At 38.2% G+C, this 15,627-nt stretch overlaps 1 protein-coding gene across 3 annotated transcripts in view; it reads left to right on the top strand.

Moving 5' to 3' along the window:
* The window catches only part of ZC3H12C (zinc finger CCCH-type containing 12C), a 75,628-nt gene that overhangs the window by 13,483 nt on the left and 46,518 nt on the right, over nt 1-15,627 (top strand). Inside the window, exon 2 of one of the 3 annotated variants that reach the window (XM_014530779.1) lies at nt 5,619-5,687. The exons of 1 other annotated variant lie outside the window; for it this stretch is intronic. The gene's annotated coding sequence lies outside the window, so the exon portion shown is untranslated. Of the gene's footprint in view, nt 1-4,644; nt 5,688-15,627 lie in introns of those variants that run through there. One more of the 3 variants, XM_005883174.2, reaches the window with a different exon arrangement.

Here is a 15,627-nt window from a genome sequence, read left to right as displayed (position 1 = left end):
AGGGCACAGGCTGGGCTGGGGGACCCCCCTCCCCTCCCGAGTGCACAAATTTTTGTGCACCAGGCCTCTAGTCCTATATAATAAAAGGCTAATATGCAAATCGACCGAACAGTGGAACAACCAGTTGCTATGACGTGCACTGACCACCAGGGGGCAGACGCTCAATGCAGAAGCTGTCCCCTGGTGGTCAGTGTGTTCCCATAGAGGGAGTGCCACTCAGCCAGAAGCTAGGCTCACAGCTGGCGAGTGCAGTGATGGTGGCGGGAGCCTCTGCCATCTCCGCGGCAGCACTAAGGAAGTCCAACTGCTGGGGAGTGGGCCTAAGCTGTCAGTCAGGCATCCCCCGAGGGCTCCCCAACTGCGAGAGGGCGCATAGGCTGAGGGACCCCCCCAAGTGCGCGAATCTTGTGCACCGGCCCCTCTAGTAAGAATATAATTAACTACCCCACTTAACAGAGGAAGGATATTATAAAAGTGAATTTTTCAAAAAGTTAGTCTTTAAAGTCTTTCAGTAGCAAACTATTTTAACTATTTTAAATGGAAGAATGTGTACACATGCATTTTATTTTTCTACCTTCAACTAATAGGTAGCCTGTAATTTCACTTATTATGAAATATAATAATAGCTAACATTTATTGGGCAGTAACGCTACACAAGGCATACTATTAAGCACTTATGTTACCTAATTTAGTTTTAAAACAATTCTATACAGTTTACACTGTTGTTTTGCCTACCTTCCATGTGATGGAGTGCATGCCTAGAGATATTAACCTTACCAAGGTTATTGAGGTTTCCGATTTATCCTAAACTAAATAGCAATAGCTGTCATGCTTTTTTTTACGATGGTGGGGATAGCAGAATTCCATGATTTTTATTGATTTATATCAGTGATTTTTGGTGTTTTCTCCTTGATGTTAGCTGTTCCTTGCTGACATTGTCACTCCCTCCTTCTATTATGCAGCAGGCATCTGCTGTGGACTATAAAACTGTATAACAACAGCTAATATTATTTCTAAAATAAAAGTTTTTAGGCAGTGATTAACGCTTTTAGGATGCTCACATAGTCTGGATTACAGAACTGAAAGATTGTACTGTGTGGCGGGCGGTTGGTGGGCCAGCCCTGCCCCGGTAGGGGGGGCTGATCAGGGGCGGGGCCAGCTGGGGGGAGGGGCTGCAGGCGGTTGGCCGTCCCCACCCCCTGGTTGAACTCCCAGTCGGGGGGACAATTTGTATATTAGCCTTTTATTATATAGGATGATTTAACAGTATCCATTGATTTGATTGGACAGAGATTTTGTTTTTTTCAGTCTAACTTATTCACTGGCTCTAAATTGTGTTAGAAATAATTGGGATTATCAGATACAAAATTTTCATAAAATCAAGTTTACTGTTATTGCTTTTAATGTCAGTTTATATTTTAGATTTTTTAAAGGGCCTTCCAATCTGTTACTTCATTGTCTTTTAGGGGCAGGCTAAAATTAGTTTTTGTTCTTCTTAGTCATCTGTACTCATTTTCTATTCAAAATTGTGTGGGCTTAATTTATCCTTATTGTGTGACTTAGTCTGTTTCAAATCTTAACTTTTTTGTCCAATTACAGGGAGCAGATTTCCCAAATAATTGAAGCTGCCTCCTCATTGTTGATTTATATGATACTTGTTTTATCTTTAAGTCTTCATTTTCTTTTATTGTCCCATTTAGGTCATACAAAATTGTCAACTTAAAAATTAGCCTGCTATATTTGGTCAAACATTTAATTAATTCACCCCTAATGCCTTGACAGGGCCAGACCAAATGATTTCCTGGGCCTTTTATGGCCTGCAGGCTGGACAGTCCCTACCCCTGAATTACAGAGTTATTTGGGAGAGAGTTTTAATTTATAGATACTGGGTTTTGGGTGTGCGTGTTTTTTTAAATTTGCTTCTAGCTATCTGCTGCTAACTTCTCATTTTTTATATCATGGTCATAGTATGTTTCCATTATGTTGGTTTGAATTTTTCCTAAGCCTTAAAAAGTTGGTTAGCATAAATGTCTGTCTATATCTCAACTTTGAAGTCAAGAAACTCATAGTGAATTATTTGAGCACTTGAAATAAGGGTCATTTTTATTGTTGTAGTTTAAATACTATATACCCTGGAGTTTAATACCATCATCATCATCATTTAAGCACTGTGGATAAGAGAAATAAATCCAACGCTTTGAATTGTCAGGGCTTTTTGTCATCTACCCTTTGTGGAAGGATAGAATGATGTAACTTTCAAAATAGGCTGATTTCCCAGTTTGTTTTAAAAGTGTTCGAGTTCCTTAAATGCGGTTTCTCTGCTTGTAGAACTTCATACCTCTCAGCCCTGGTGTTCTCCCTCTGCATGTTTCCTAGGATTTCCTCGGGAGTGGGAGGAGCCAGCAGCTGTGCTTCCTCCATGGCCCTCCTCATGCTCTTTACCAGTTTAATCATATTTCAGAGAGCATCTTCCAGATACTTCCCACTTTCAACCCCAGATTGGGGGGGAAATTAGCTCTTCTTTCCTGACCTGATTATGAATGGTATGAATAAAAAGGAATAGCAAAATTATCGGAATTAACTCCACATTCTTGAAAATGGATAGTGGTGGCAATTCTAGTGATTCCTGTAAGAAAATTAACCAAATGCTTTTCTTTTTTTCTGAAGAGGAAAAGATTTTTTCAAATTATTGCCCTTTTATTTCCTATTGAGTTCCCTATTTTTCAGTGTTCTTCTAGGTCTTTCAATTGCATTGAAGAGAGATCCTCTGATTGGTTCTAATGTCTTTTACCCCCATCCTCTTTTTAATAAGAACATCTGCAGGGAACATTCTTACTCAAAATTGAGGTTTGAGTAAGATTAGATTCGGAGTATAGGTAGTATATGTTTAAAGTACGGTGTTGAAAACACATCAGGAATCCAGCATATAAGAAAAATGCCACAAAATTAATTTTGTGATTTTAGTTGAAATAGGAAATTTGAGGGCTGGCCTCGGTGGCAGGGAAGCAGGAGCCAGGTTGGCAGCTGTGCCTTAGCTTGGAGACCCTCCAGTGGTGTGATAGCACCTGAGTGCAGACAAGGCAGGTGGAGAAAGCACGTGGAACTCCTGAGTGACAGCCAGAAGCCAAACTGCTTGCAGTTTGGCAAGCAGCGGGCTATGAGGTGCTGAGTCTTGGGCCTGATCATTCCTCAGAATAACAGATGGGTCGTAAATGTTTATTTCCTACTTTGATAGCAAATGAGTACTTAAGTTTCATGTGCATTTTAATTGGGTACTTATTTGATGATGAACACTTCAAATAGGCAGGACAGTTCAGCATGGATTTACATTTGGCCAAAGTTTTGAAATAATTTTCTTCTCACTGTGTATAGCCTCTTACTCAACTTTTTGTATTATCTCTTTAAAAGATAATAAGAGCCCTGACTGGTGTGCTCAGTAGTTAGAGCATCGGCCTGCTTACCCGAAGGATTGTGTGTTTGATTCCTGGTCAAGGGCACATACAGTGGGGCCTTGACTTACGGGTGTCCCGACTAACGAGTTTTTTGAGATACCAGCTGTCTCTCGGCCGATTTTTTGCATTGTGTTGATAGAGTAATTTGAGTTAACGAGCTCTTAACGAGCTCGGTCTCGGAACGAATTAAACTCGTAAGTCAAGGCCCCACTGTACCTCAGTTGGGGGTTCGACCAATAGATGTCTTTCTCATATCAATGTCTCTCTCCTCTCTCCTTTTTTGTTTCCCACTCTCCCTTACACTCTCTCTAAAAAAATCAACGGGGGGGGGGGTATGATACATTATCCTTGGGTGAGGATTAACAACAGGAAAAAAAGATAACCAGAATTATAATATGAAATAAAATAACCATTTACTTCTTTTAGAAATAATGGTTCTGAAGACTGACTAATTTGTTTAATTGCCAAATCTTTGCTTCCCACTAAAGTAACTTTTTGCTTAGCAAACCCACTGGGTTAAGAACCTTTCCCAAGAGTGAGAAATGGGGTAAGCTGATTCTATCCTCCCTGTACCTGATTCTGCCCGTGCACATGGTCACCCACATAGCAACACACACAGGTGAGGTGGAGGTCAGGTCAGGCATAAAGAAGGAGATTCAGGGACCAGAAGTATGCTGAGATTCTTATATTTAAGTCTCTATATCTAACCATTAAATGGTCATTTGGTTCAAGAAGCTATCCTTATAATATCAATCACACCTTCCTTCATACAGTAAACCCTCAATTTTCAGACCTCAGTTTAACAGACTTCTGATTTAACTGAGAAAATTTCCAGTCCATATGTCATATTGTGAAAATTAACACCCTGTTAATTTTAAAAAGCTTTTAACCAAGATTTGCTTATAATTAAATTGACGGGGTGTTTTTTGTTATGAATTCAGTTATTTTTAACAAATTTTAGCAAATAGGCCATATGTTGGAGAAAAAACTAGTAATTTCACCGACATAAATAAAATTACATATCTACAACCATAGTCTACATATTTAAATTCCAGAGTCACAGCTCGTAAGCAGTGTTTGGGAAATGATTAGCACGTGATCACACGAGGCGAGGCGAGTAGTAATTGGTTCTGTTGTCACATGGCTTGGGGTGACTTTCTGCGGCAGTTTTACCGCTGGTGGAAGTGGTTCTGACCTGCCCTGAGCCACGCCCCAACGGTGGGCATTTGTTTACTCAAGGGGACTGGTCAATGCACCCATTTACTGACCTATTCAGTGTAAATGTAAAATGACAGTAATACATATAGAAAGCTTTTCTGTGAGATTACACTTTTCATACATACTTAATTTTAATCGCACAAACATGTCTATATACGTAATAACAGGTAAACTAATCTGTCAATTTTTTAACATACGAATTTGGAAAACCTACTTTATTATATAACGGTCTTTAGCTTTAATGGACACACCCTCGCTTGAATTATTCCGTTATATCGAAGAACTGTACTTTAATGCTTAATAATTGCTTTAAGCTTACAAATATCCCAATACCCGCACTGATCTTTCATTTGGAGTTTTGATTTTTGGTGGGAGAGAGATTGGAAGGAGCAACAGGATGAGAGTGTTTAGACTGCCAAATGGCAGCAGTGAGCCTCTAGGGATCTTAAGAGCTGGGGAAGAAGATTGCAGATGGGTTGGAAAAGGAGGCAGAAGCGTGACACCAGCTCACCTCCTGCTCTCTGAGGACTGGCAGGTCCTGCCAGGTGTCTTTCTCACCTTTCACTCTTCACTCCCAGGCAGTCCTGGCCCGTGGGTCTCCTAGAGGCTGGGAACGACTGGCAAGGCTGAGGGGAGTAGTCAGAGGAGCCCTTCCCTGTTTTCCTTCTGGTTTTCACCAAGTTATTATCCCTTTCGTTATTCTCGTTCGTTCATTTAGTCATTCATAGATAAGCATCACTTTTTCCTCTCCTGCCCCACTGAATCCATTCTCCTGGTTTAAAGTTCTAACGGGGAAAAAAGAGAAAATGAAAAACTTATCCTTCCCTATCACCCTCCAAACTATCTTTCTATATCTTATTCCTTTCCTGTCACACTTATTAAAAGAACACTTATACTACCATCTCTTTTTCAGCACACACTTACCAGGATTTTTTTTTTCTTAATCAGGAGTTTTTAACCTGGATTCTGTGGTTCCCCTTTGCTATGGATATGAGTTTGGGCATTCTGTGATGCTGGGTGAGAAAAAATTTTTTATTATTATATTCATAATCTCTAAATGAAATTTAGCATTTTCCTTAATTATGAATGTAGGCAACAATCCCAATATTAATAACAGTATATATGACTTTGTTACCCACAGAAATCATAAACATTTTTCTGTCATGTTATAGTTGAAATAAATATTTTGAGTATCTTTCACTTTTAACTACAAAATCATTGTAGTGATAAGATCTGCTGCTATATCTTATCTTAATGTGTTAATGTAAAGGCATCTATTTCAGTATACCACAATTTTACATATTTTGATAACTGTACTTTAATATAATTGGTTTCTTTGTAATAAAATTCTGTTTATTAATTTATGTATTTAAAAGCATTACTTTGAATTTTTTTAACAGTTATTTAAGGGAGACTTCATTAGACTAAGAAAGTGATCAATAACACAAAAACATGGTTAAGCCTTACCAGTTTTGCTCAGTGGATAGAGCCTCAGCCTACAGACCCAATGGCCCCAGGTTCGATTCCAATAAAGGGCATGTACCTTGGTTTTAGGCTTCTCCCCGGCCTGGGTCCTGGTCAGGGCTCTTGCAGGAGGCAACCTGTCAGTGTGTTTCTCTCACATCGATATTTCTCTGTCTTTCCCTCTCTCTTTTACTCTCTCTAAAAATCAATGGAAAAATATCCTTGGGTGAGGGTTTAAAAAAAAATACATGGTTAAGAATAGCTGTCTGTTCATTCCACAGAAATAGCTCCCTCAATATCCTCAGTCATTCTGCAGTATATTTATATCATTTGATGCCATCAATTTTTTTTTATTACTTCCTCCTCTTCTGTCTTTAGTATTAAATCATTTCTGGGGTAGTTCAGTTGGGAAGAGCGTCGTCCTAGTTCACCAAGATTGTGGGTTCAATCCCTGGTCACGGCACATACAAGAATCAACCAATGAATGTATAAATAAGGGGACAGCAAATCCAATCATTTCTGGACCCATTGGCTCTATCTTAGAAAACGTCTCATATTTATTTCTCTTTTTTTCCATCATTTCCTGGAACCAAAGTTGAAACTCTAATATAGCATTCAAAACTTCCCATAAACTGGCCACTTTCTAGCCTCTCTTACACATAATCTATATATTTTATCATCTCTCACATCGCTGGGCCTTTGATTTTGTTGTTCTCTGGCCAAAAATCTGTCTTTCCCCACTCCTCTCCTTCCCCCTGCACAGACACACACACCATAGTGTATATAGGAATGTGTCGTCATCATCATTCAGTCCTTAGCTTACATGTCACCTCTCAGGACCTTCTCAAATCTGAGCCGCTGTCTTTGTCCCTCATACCTGACATATCACTATTAATAGCATTAATTTTGACATACCCTATGTTACATGGACATTCCTTTATCTGGTTTCCCTAGTATAAATTTTGTATTCCTTAGGATAGCAACTGTATTTATGTTTATCACCCATCTTCTTCACTTAGCATTATCCCTTTCTCATAATAAGCATTCAAATAAATGTTTTTGAATGAATACATGAATTCATTGAAAACTAATTTAACCTCTCATTTATTCTGATTGCGTAATCATGAACCATTCTGCTATGTTCCTGCCTTTCATCAGAATATTACTTATTAAATGTATTAGTTGTAAACAATTTTAAAATAAAATTTGATCAACTAGCTAACATCTATAAAAATGCCCTAAGAAGTAAGATAGTCTGTACTTAAATATTATTATCAATAAATTCCTCAGCCATTAAAATCTTAACAAAATAATTTTTTAACAATTATTTAAGGGAGATAATTATTATGGAGTTAATTTTTCAATAGTTAATAGCTTATAGATCTTAGAAAAAAAGGTAACTCTGAAAAGTGTTCAGTTTATTATTTTAGGATAATCTGTGGCTAAAAATTAAAAGATTATTGAGGTGGGAAGAGATGGCTGCTCTTTGTCTACAGCCATTTATTTTTAAGTAATTTCTCACAACCCACCACTTATAATCAGGGGTGGGGAAGGTCCGGCTCGCAGGCCGTATCATTTGGCCTGGCCCTGCCAAGGCAAACGCAGACAGGACTCGAAATTCAAATCTAAGAGCTTTTTTTCGTAACAACATAATTTTTAAGTTGATAATTTTGTATGGCCCGTGAATGATGTTTTAAATATCCTAATGGCCCTTGGCAGAAAAAAGATTCTCCACCCCTGAAAACTGAAAGAAATGTTTTCCACAAGAAACTCTTTGTTTCCTCTCAGGTGCCTGTTATATTTTCTTCTATTTATACTTCTATTTTCTCCCTCATCCTTTCACTCCTGCCCACCATCAAATTAATGTGTTTTTTCCTAAGCCATTGGTTTCCAACCATTTTTATACTTGTGTTCCTTAAAGCTTTCTAGCATCTTCTAATTAACCTCACTAGCTAAAGAACATTGGGGCCTTGACTTACGAGTGTCCCGACTAACGAGTTTTTTGAGATACCAGCTGTCTCTCGGCCGATTTTTTGCATTGAGTTGATACAGTAATTTGAGTTAACGAGCTCCTTAACGAGCTCGGTCTCGGAACGAATTAAACTCGTAAGTCAAGGCCCCACTGTATTCCATGACACTTAACTCATCAGTTTTTCTTACAAAAAAGGATAGGTATGTTTAGCTTTTCCAAACTAAATGTTATCCCCTTTCCCTCTGAGAGACATTGCTCTAAATTATTTATTTAACAAAATTCACATGGTTAAGGTCATGAAGAAAGACAGCAAAGGGCATTTGAACTTCAGGTCATTTGATATTTTGATTCTATGAACATGTGGTAAGAAGAACTAATGGCACATGGGACACATGATAATCTGTTTTTGTTGTTTTTTTGGGGGGGGGTGTTTATTTTGGGTTTTTTGCACAATCTTTCCCATCTATCTCTATATATAAAAGGTTAGTGTGCAAAGTGTCTCCATGGAAGTTCGACCAGGAATTCTATCGCTCACTATGACATGTGCTGACCTCCAGGAGGGTGGCGTGGAATGAAGGAAGGCCCCAGCCGGCAGCCGGCAGCCGGGGAAGGGAGGCGCTGATCGGCCCTGATTGCTGGCCTGGCCTAGGGGCCCTACCCGTGCATGAATCGTGAATTTCGTGCACTGGGCCTCTAGTTTAATAATAAAGAGAAAACTTTTAGAATTAAGTTAATGAGAAGATAAAATAAAGAAAATGAGGTATATTTTTTTTGTTTTTGTTTTTCAATTGCACTTTTAGTGTAAACTTCTTAAACACTTAATATTTACCAAATGCCAAGCCCTGTTCTAAATTATTATGCATATAATTCATTTAATTTTCATAATAACCCTATGCTGTTGGTGGTGTTGTTATCTCCATTTCATATTTGAAGAAACTGAGACACAGAGCAGTTAAATAACGTGTCCAGGTTAGCTGGGGGGAGGGATGCATGGTATAGTGTTAGTTCTTATATCCATAAGTTAGGAGATTTCCTTCTTCTCTTCCTCTTGTCTTTGAGCCACATGCTGGAGTAAACTCTGCCCTGACATTTATACTAAGGGTTCAGGGACACGTTTCAGAACAGCAGTAAATCAGAAATAGTGGTGCCTGTGTGGGAACACGTGGCCCAATCTAGCCTAGTTCCCTTTGGTACTCTGGGCAGTTGGTTTGCCATTGAGAAAAAGTTTGGATGAATACCGTACCACTTTTCTAATGTCAGCAAAACAGTGGTGCCCAAATGTGTCAAAGCAAGTAAGAGAAAATGACAATCTAGTCTTATGATTATGGATATAAAAAGTTTTAGGGAAATACCAGTATATATAATCCTTCCCAAATGTAATCATGTTTCTATATTAGGCAGTCTATTAATATACTTGACAGTATTAATAAGTCAAACAAATAATTATCATATATCATTTTAATGAAATTCACATTTCAGATTTTTTTCTTAAATCTTTCTGAAGGAGGAAAATGTATTTCTGTAAATGATTTGTAAAGGCTATATACCGTGTAATATATATATATATATATATATATATATATATATATATATATATACACAGTATATATGTATATAAACATTATTTCATGTAGCTAACACTGAGTGCTTAGTATATGCCTGCCACTGACCCAAGTGTTTCACATTGATTATCTCATTAAATTTTAAAACAACCATATTACATATTTTTTATAGTTGAGGAAACTGAGGCAAGGGGAGGTAAATTTGTCCAAGGTGATGTGTGTGTGTGTGTGTGTGTGTGTGTGTTGTATATCTGCGTGTGTACAACCTAACCAGCAATCAATATAATGCTTAATAATAAAACACTAGAGGCATTCCCATTAACATCAGGAACAACACAAAATAACCAGTGTTATTTAATATTACAATGTAATGAGATAAAAGTATGGCACAAGAGATGCAAACATTGATAAGGACGAGGCAATCTGATGATTTTATTTTGTGCCTGGGATCCCAAGAGCCTCAGTGAAACACTAGCAGAAACATTAGGGGTTGTAATGATAAATCCTGGCCAAAAATCTTTGGATGGGTTAGAAAAGGAGGCAAAAGAGTGACACCAGTGAACTGAAATACCGAATTCACTGAAGTTTGTACAAGAATAAGAATGGGAATAATTTTTTTAGATACCAACAATAACCAGATAGAAAATACAATGGGGAAAGAAAAACCCTCCAATCACAGCAGCAAGAACAAAAGCAAAATGTTTTTAATACAAGTTTAATAAGAAATTCATAAGTCCCCATTAAGAAATCTAGATAACTGTATTGAAAGATAGAGAAAATGTCAATAAATTGTTCTTGATTAATATAATCAGCAGTGCTTTTTAAGCAGGTATTACTGCAGTGCAGTCCCTGTCAAACTCCCAGTAACTTTTTGGTTAAAACTTGTCAAAACAATTCTAAAGTACTTGAAAGCATGTACATAGACAAACATCCATGCTAATAATATAAAAAGGAGAAAAACTAATGATAGAATATTTGCACATGCAAGGTACCCAACATATTATAAATCTACAGTTATTAATATACAGTGTTGGCACAGAAATAGGTAAAGATCGATGTAACACAATTGGAAGTGTGGAAGTAGGTCAAGCTTATTAGACATTAGTATAAAATAGGGTGATATCACTCCATCTGCTCAAAGCCCTCCAAAGGTTTCCCATCTCAGAATAAAAGCCAAGTTTGACCTATGACCTTGCTACTCAAAGTAGAGTCCATGGACCAATAGCAACAGCATCAGCTGTGATCTTGTTAAATGCGTTAATCTCAGACCCCACCCCAGTCTTCCTGAGTCAGAATCCTCAAGGTCCTCAGATCTTCAGATGCCACGTAAAGTTTGGGAAGCATTGCCCTTCAGAGTTCTACGTGTCCTGGCTTCTCGTGACCTTATCTTTCTGACTCATCCCCTTGCTCACTTCCTGCCAGTCATACTGGCCACCTTGCTGATCCATGAACACTCTCATTCAGGGGTTTGTACTTAATCCTCCCTCTTCCTGTTATATACTTCCTTTCACTTCATCTAGGCATCTGCACAAATATTGCCTTACCAGGGTAGACTTCCATGATTCAAAGATTCTTTAGCATTGACCATCACCTGATGTATATTTATTGTTTATATTCTCTCCCTCTCCCCCACCCCACCCCACCTTACACCGAAAGCTTGGTGAGGGAAGGACACTTGCTTTGTTCTTGCTGTAGTCCCAGTGCAGGGCCCTAGGAGGGTCCCAGTTGCCGAATAAAACTGGTATTAAAAATTGCAGGTAAGATCTCTATGAGTTCTGAAGAGGGAAAAATTACAGCCGATTCTTGTTTTCATTGTAGTTCTGTTCTGTAAAGTTGCTACAAATACTGAACCATTGCTCCTACAGGAAACACAGGATTTAGCCTCAGGTCAAAACATTTCCATGGACCAATCAGTACATAACCTTGTACATGTATTGCTGTTTAAAGACACCTTATTTAATATATACTGTTGATTCATTAACATTGAACTCACAACCAACAGCACTGTAACTTATGTCTTAAAAAAGCTTACCTAATACATAGTTTCTCCTTAAGGCACTTCACAGCATTCTTGCACTTAATAGATAGTACTTGAGCACTTGGGAGCATTTAAACAACAAATTCACCCACAAAAAGCACAAAAATGCAAAAAGTTAGCACTAAATAATCCTTTTTAAGATACTTGTTTACAGTAGGAGAGCTGAAAGAAGAAGGGGAAGTGTCACTTTGTTCAGCCTCAGTGGGAATGTTGTGTGTCTTGGGCAAGTCACATTTTCTGCCTCTCTGTGCAGACATGTCTGGAGAAAGACTCCAAAGCACCGTGAGTATTAATTTTGTGGTTACAAATTTTACTAAGTAGGCAAATTTGCAAATACAGAATCTGAATAATGAGAACCAACCATACATTCTTTCAATAAATATTTATTATGTTTCTATTATGTGTCATGCTCCCAGAATTATTCACCACTCAAAGATTTATCAGGTCTGTCGGTCACAGCCCCTCTGCTAGGGGCTGTACCTCCGTGGATGCCAGGAATTGGAAGAAAACATGAGTAGCCACAGGCATCTAGGAGAGACTTTATTCCAGTCTAAGTAGTCATTGCACATACAGTAGTCCTTGCTAACACGGCAGCAAACACAGGAGCTACTAGACAAAGTAGTTCTTCAAAGTACCCTCCACAAAGCAGCCGCTCACCAGCTGGTCAGCAACACATTTTTATACTAACTCAAATGAAAGAGGCTTCTTGTCACATAGTGACACCAGCGTGTGGGTTATAGAAAGGTATGCCTGCACAGTGCGTACAGTAGAACTGTGCTATTACCTTTGCACATGCGTATCGTGTGGGTTATAGAAAGGTATGCCTGCACAGTGCGTATGGCACATGGGCCTTGAACATCTGGCGTAGTCTGGTCAGGGTCCCCACAAGGTCCTAACCATGTCAAGCCTTGTGCAAAACTTAAATAATCCAAAGGTAAGTTGAAAAGTGTTCCAGGAAAGTTTTCATGGCAAAGTTGGGTGTTTAGCTGAGTCTTCAATGATAATGGGTAGGATTCTAACAAGTGAAGCTGTGGAGAAAGGTATTTTAGAAGAAAGAAACTATAAGTCAGTGTTCTTAAACTTGGCTACACATTAGAATCACTGGAGTATGGCAGGCTTCAGTTAGATTAAAAAATAAATAAATAAACCTCTAGGAGTGGAACTCTGGAATCCAAATATTGTATTTTCAACCTCCCCTGATGATTCCAATATGTAAGCAAATTGAGAGAACCACTGCTTTAAATACTCGGGTCTGGCTGGAGGTAGGTTATATAAAGTAAGTAAAGAACAAATCTGAAGAAGAGATTTTGGCCCCAAATTGAAGTGCCATCATTTATTTAGCACATATTTATTAAGTGCCTGTGTGTGCCAGGCACTCTGCTGGGCTCGGCAGATAAATCAGAAAGCAAAACACAGGATTTCACAAACAAATTGCATTGGCAGCTGTTCAGGATGATTCATATTCTAGATTTAACTAATTACAGTAGATGATGAGTCCTACTTAGAAGGAATCTTGTCCTAAATGCTCAAGATAATAAATTTTTTAAATATTTTTTATTGATTTCAGAGAGGAAGGGAGAGGGAGAGATAGATAGAAACATCAATAATGAGAGAGAATCATTGATCGGCTGCCCCCTGCACACTCTCTACTGGGGATCGAGTCCAAAACCCAGACATGTGTCCTGACTAGGAATCAAACTGTGACCTCCTGGTTCATAGGTCCATGCTCAACCACGGAGCCACACTGGCCAGGCCAGAATAACAAATTAATGTCTGAATTATTACCTCTCTTTCTAGTATGAATGGAACACTATGAAGGAAAAAATTTTTCATAAACTTTTGTGCTAATTTCACTGAGCATTTCTTCTAACAAGCGTTCTTTTTGTCAGCCTCTCCGTGTTTTCCAGTGTCTTGCACACCAGGACAGTTGTCTAAAATCAGTAGTGTGCAGTGATTTAAAATCAGTAATATGAGGGCCATTGGAAGTATTAACTCAAGCATTTTGTTTTTCCATCTTATAAGAATTGATATATAAGGAACTATTTTGTGACTTGATCATTAATAAGGATTCATATTTAGATCAAATTTATAATGAACAGAACTTTTATTGGGTGATAGATGGTTTGCAGTTCCTTTTGTATTATTTGCTGTATAGCATGCTTTATGTTTTCCTGAGTTCCTTTCCATTTAATATTCACATGCTACTATTACGCTCTCTTCTTGACCATTAGCAAGGACAGACAGACCTAATGAGAGGGCCCTGTTTTAGTTCTACCTAGTGCAATTATTCTTTATAGCCTAAATCTGTCCATTTCACTTTAGCAATGCTTTTGGTCAAGCAGCTTTGAGTTAGTTTGCTAAGCAGAATTATTTAATATTTAAAGAACAAGACATGCACCACCCTCAGCTTGCATGATGCACAGCCTGAAGGTGTGATGTGCAGATATCAGCACAACCGGGCAGAAAGTGAGGAATGTCATAGGGGAAGATTAAGTGCCGTGGCTCAGAAGAGAGGAGTTCTGACTAGGCTTTGATGATGATGATGTAAATACTGTCATTACCAGACGAGATAAAGTGTCATTTAACTACCACTCAGTTGTGATGTAATTCTGAGAATGTCTTGTATGTGTTTTATATAAAATTACATATTTTGGGTCCGTTTTTCCTCAGAGTTTCAGTTGTACTTAATATAACTGTGTTTGTTAACATGGATGATATCATGTGCTTTCTACTTCTTGTAAAATCATGTATGCCTTTTTTCCTCAGGAATTGTCTCTCCACTATTTCCTCATATATTAGCTGTTTAGCATCCTATTACACCAGCATTTCAGATGTGATTTGTATCCACTGACCTTTTCTAAGATTCCTTGTTCCTTGAGTATTTACAAGTTTTATAGGAATTTAAGATAATCTGTTTAAAGACTTATTTAATAAATTTTTTAAAATACTGAATGGAAAGCTAATCACTGGGAAATATTTGAAGTCTAAGAATATGGGTTATATTGTCACTTAAAATGACTACAGAAAAGTTCCTTTGTTTTTAGACCACTGGGAAGAAACTTAGTTTTTGTGGATTTATTTAGTTTATGTCTCTGAACCTTAAAGATAGTTGAGGGTTGTCTGCTCTTAGTGATAGGATACTGAAAGATTTTTATAAATCAAACCCTAAGAATTTTTATTTTGAGGAACATTATCTTCTTTCTTTATTACAGAATTTTGTTTTTCTTAACTTTATATGTATTTTAAAAGTAGTCTTGCCGTAACCGGTTTGGCTCAGTGGATAGAGCGTCGGCCTGTGGACTGAAAGGTCCCAGGTTCGATTCCGGTCAAGGGCATGTACCTTGGTTGTGGGCACATCCCCAGTGGGGGGTGTGCAGGAGGCAGCTGATCGATGTTTCTCTCTCATCGATGTTTCTAACTCTCTATCCCTCTCCCTTCCTCTCTGTAAAAAATCAATAAAATATATACTTTTAAAAAGTAGTCTTATCAGAGTTCATGTATCTGAATCTTTTTATCACTTTTTTTCCCTAAATAGTTCTTTATAACAAAACTTTTTACTGTTGAATATTGTTTGAGTGGGTCTTTTTCCTGCCTTAGGTTTGAACCCATTGAGAAATAGATAAAGGAGCCAAGCAGATGGACATCAAAATTGCAGGTCTTTTTCTTATGAAACTATTGTAGACCATGACTTAAGATCACAGCATAAAGAGCTTAGTTACATTGAACCTCCAAGTTAGAAAGATTTAACCACTCCACCTCAGGCAGTGCTGGAGAGCAAAGCAACCGTGCACTTACTCTGCACCTGGGCAGACCCCAATGAGAAGTATGTGAGTAAGGGGTGGGCTTTGCTCTCACAGCTCCTCTTCCCAGACTTTCCCATCAGATCAGTCATCCTAGGTGAGGAGGCAGAGGCCAAATGTT

The sequence above is a fragment of the Myotis brandtii genome, unplaced genomic scaffold (assembly GCF_000412655.1).
Source record: "Myotis brandtii unplaced genomic scaffold, ASM41265v1 scaffold775, whole genome shotgun sequence".
In the NCBI taxonomy this organism is placed as follows: Eukaryota; Metazoa; Chordata; class Mammalia; order Chiroptera; family Vespertilionidae; genus Myotis; species Myotis brandtii.
The sequence above is the reverse complement of the archived record's forward strand: the minus strand, read 5'-3'. Positions and strand labels throughout refer to the sequence as shown.